Source organism: Penaeus japonicus, unplaced genomic scaffold, assembly GCF_977035675.1.
Source record: "Penaeus japonicus unplaced genomic scaffold, GWHDUDI00000001_assembly GWHDUDI00000010, whole genome shotgun sequence".
NCBI lineage: Eukaryota > Metazoa > Arthropoda > Malacostraca > Decapoda > Penaeidae > Penaeus > Penaeus japonicus.
The window spans coordinates 26,571,235-26,576,234 of record NW_028234412.1 but is presented as its reverse complement, the minus strand read 5'-3'; positions in this window follow the sequence as shown (position 1 = coordinate 26,576,234).

Genomic DNA, 5,000 nt, shown 5'->3' with positions numbered 1-5,000 from the left:
AAATAAGTTAGACAAATAACAACTACAGTGTAATTGTTGCATTTAAACTTAAATCAGATATTTGGAGAAGGCAGTGTTCATGCTAATCAACTGCGTCATTTTTTTCATAAAACAAATAAGGAATTTTCCCCAAGATACCATGAGATGCATTTTTAAAGTTCTGTAGGGTCTAGAATTTTGTATTTGTTAATCTCTGTAATGTTTTTTTTTTTTTTTTTTATTTTTTTTCACATGATGTAAAAGTAATAGTAAATGACTATTATTTAAAGTAATTTAACCACAGATTACATCCTTTTCTAGGAAATTCTGTTATCATTTTGATTATACAGTATTTGTATTTTAAGATTAGAAAGTGGAAATATATTCATGTAGTATTCATTTACCTTTTATAGTAAACCTATTTTATTAGGAAAAAAAGTCTTTGCTTAGATATGCTTTTTTCTTCTTGATGCAGGGAAGATCATCCGGCAACAAGAAGGTTTCATGGAAATTCTGGAGCAAAAAAGTGACTGACTTTTCAACCACCTAGGAGTTACTAAAAGTTCTTTTGATATGATTTATCAAGGAAACCGAAGGGGGTATATGGGTCGACCTTCACGTACCAGCCTCAATTTAGGACCAAAGAAGGCCTTGTATATGACACTTTGGGTACTTAGGAACTCCTGTTTTCAACACAAGAGAGATATCAGAATTATTTGCAGGTATCAAAAAGAGTTACATTTTGATTGTGTGCAAAAAATAATAGAAGTGCTGTGCTCTCTGGCAGAGTATATTAGATGGGCCAACACACAAGGAAGCAGTGGAAAGGGAAAGAGACTCTTAGCATTTTTAGCTGGCCTGCCCAGGGGTAATTTTGGTGCTGTGGATGGTTTGCTGTGTGTATTAATTAAAGCCCCCAGACCCCAGAAGCTGTACAATCTGACCTGGATTACAAATATAATGGCAGAGTGATGTGTGTGTGTGTTGTGTGTTTTGAAATGTTTTATATATATATAGTATATGGTTTTTTACTCAAATTGTTGTGTAAGTCCATATGTGATCTATAACCTTTTTTGTTTATTTAGCAATTTTTTCACATAAAAAGTATTTCCATTACTTTAAATATCAGTTTAGCTTATCCTCACATGTCCAGGACAATAAGGCAACAAATACTTATTGCATATTTAATAAAACAAAGAGTTTATTTCGTCTAATACATTAAATTTAGCTGATTTATAAACTTAAATATATTCAAATTCTCATACAAAAAACTGTAGCACTAAAAATAAATGGATTTGTTATTATATATATTTTCACAGAAATCTAACTGAAAGATCTACAAACTTGGACAATAGATATATAAAACATTAATGATATAAACATAGAATTAATACACTAGTCTCCTCTTGTGGAGGTGACAGCAACAAAACTTTTGTTTTAAACACACAAACAAACACAAACACACACATTGCACACACACGCATGCATGCATGCACGCCACGCCACACACACGCCCGCCGCACCACACACATGCATAAAATTATATATATAATATATATGTATTATATATATATATATATATATATATATATATATATATATATTAATATATATATATATATATATATAGTTTCTGTGTTCGTAAACTATTCAAAATTTGCCTCATTTCCTGATGGCATTTGTCTCATTTTGGAGACAAGCTGTTCTCCTTTCCCAGTTAGCCGTCTCCATGTTCTTGTGGTCCCTTGTGTTCTGGGAGGGATTTGCATAGCAGCTGTCATGACAAGTTACCTGTTGTTAAGGACCTATAGTTGGGAAAGTGAAATGGCAATATGAGTATACAGCATTAACTTAGCTGCTGCTATGACCTGCAGTTGAGTTGGTATTTACTATCAATGAGGGGGAAATTTGGAAAGGTGTTGTTGCAATTAGAACAGACCTTAGTTATGAACTGGTGCATCTGCTATTTCTAGATCATCATTAATTTCCTCATCTGTAATACAAGGACTAACATAAGGCTTCTTGCAAGAAGGGGGAAAGCCAGGAGGTCATAATGCTCAGGCTCTCATTCATGAATGGCCTGTTAAATTTCTTATATACATATAAATAAATATACATTTGTATGTATATATCTATATCTATCTATCTACCTATCATCTATCTATCTATCTATCTATCTATATTTATATGTATTTATATGTATATATATATGTATATATTATATCTATATATAATTATATTTATAGATATATATATGTATGTATGTATGTATGTATGTATGTATATATAATATTATATATATATATATAATAATATATGTATATATGTATGTATATATATGTATGTATATATATGTATGTATATATATGTATGTATATATATGTGTATGATATATATGTGTATGTAGTATATGTGTATGTATATATGTTGTATGTATATCATGTGTATGTAATATATGTGTAAGATATATGTGTATGTATATATGTGTTATTTATATATGTGTATGTATATATGTTAAGTATATATGTGCATGTTATATATGTGTATGTATATTTGTGTATGTATATATGGTGTATGTATATATGATGCAGGTATATATGTGTATGTATTATATGTGTATGTATATTTGTGTATGTATATATGTGGATGGTGTATTTGGGTATGTATATATGTGTATGTATGTATATATGTGTATGTATATATGTGTATGTATATATGTGTATGTAATTTATGTATGTATGTATATATGTGTATGTATATATATATGTATGTAATGTGTATGTATATTCTATGTATATATATGTATGTGTATATATGTTATATATATGTATATATTTGTATATATATGTATATATATGTACTATATATGTATATATATGTATAAATTTTTTTATATGTATATATATGTATATATATGTATATATAGTATATATATGTATATTGATATATGTATATATATATATATATTTTATATATATATATATATATATAATATATTATATATATATATATTATTATATATAATATTATATTATATATATATGTCACAATCATTATGTATGTTGTTTTTATATATATATAAAGATTATATATCATTTTTATATATATAAATATATATATATAATTCTATATATATCTATTATCTCTCATAATAATTTATATATTATATATATTATAGGTCGTGTGTGTGTAGAGTATGTACAGTGTATATACAAACTGTGTGGTTGGGATTTTCGGGGGTGTTGTGTGTGTGATTTTTATAAATCTTTCCTAACCAACTGCAATGTTATTAGTCATCCAGATAGAAGTATTATGGTCAAAGTATGGAGACTGGTAGTGTCATGAACTATTTATTCTCACATTTTCTTCCTGTCTATGGAGTCACATATCACTTGTCCAATAATCTTAATTTTTTTATGACAACTTAAACACAGAAAGAAAAAATATTTATTTTGACCAGATCCCACCCTCCATCCCCAAATAAGTAAATGTAATCAGGAATACTTTCCTAGTTCTATGAATACAAGTTATTCATGTTAAGATAAAAGGTGCTGAAGATCATAACTACATAAAACTACCTCTTTGCCATAGGAATTTAAATATGAAATCTAAATATTGTTACCTTTTCTGAATATCACTCAAAGCATATAGATAAAGGAAAGCATAGCTCTTAGGTTACCTGAAGAAGAATCACATTATACAAGAATGTCATAAATCTTTGAAAAAACATAATCTTCGATTTTTCATTGAAAGCTGTATGCACTGTATAGCCCACTACTTTAAAGATCCTAAGGTAAAATATGATTAAAAGCCTGTAATGATGCTGATAATATCTTATGTGTTGTGATTGAACATATATCAACTTCTAATTTGCAAGTATACATTGGAAATTAACTTGGACATTCTGAGCAAACACATAACTCAAGGTTTAAAGAATAAAAAGCTTCATTGAATAACCAACCTTCTCATAACAAATATACAGTTCACTATATTAAGAGCTATTTGCTACTTACAAATTCATGCAAGGTGTTCTTAATCATTTCCCAAACAGTTGACTGCTTACTCCACCAGATGAGGGTAATTCTCCTTTAATTAATTCTTTTAGTCTTTCTGTCGTCCAAATCTTTCTGACTTACCCTGAAATAACACAAGAAAAAGATCAATAGGATTCCAATGATATATAAGGGAAAGCTTATAATAGATAATGTAAAATTTTGTACATTATAGAAGATAATGTCCAGTAATATCTTCTCATATTGAAAAAGTATTTGGATTAATAAAAAACACCTGTCGCTTGAGATTCTTCAAGAAGTTCAGTTGGATCATCAGGTAGTTCTTCAGGATCACCAATCAGCTCCACCTCTAGTGTTTCATTGGCTTCTTTTATTGCTTGGCTGTTTCTGAACTTTCAATAAAGACATCAAGGTGCCCAGGATCGGCCTTGCGTTACTGGGCTCCTTACAATTTCCAGCCACGTTTTTTTTTTTGGGATAAAACTACTGACATTATGGGCTCATCCAGCACTTCTAGCCTCTTCTGGATTATGGTTAATAACTTGTCACAAACATTACACTGAGGGCGCCCTGTATTATGAAAAGAAAAGAAAATATCTAAAGCTCTATTTCAATATTGAATTTTCACTCAGTTACATGTTTCTTAGCAATATTTATTTAACATAATCATTGTTATTACTATTATCTTTATATACATGTGTATATATAAACACACACGCACGACACAACGACACACACACACAACACACACACACCAACACTCAACACAGCTCCAGCACACACCACACACACACACATATAGTTATATAAATTAAATATATATATTTATATATATATTCATTTATATATATAATATATATATATACATAATAATATAAATAAATATACAAATTTTTACTCCCTGACCGGGACTCGAAACCGTGCCGTCAGATTGACAGGCACGGTGTTGAATCGAGTACGCTACACGACCGCTAAAACAATTGTCTAACCAGATGCCTTTATGAGACG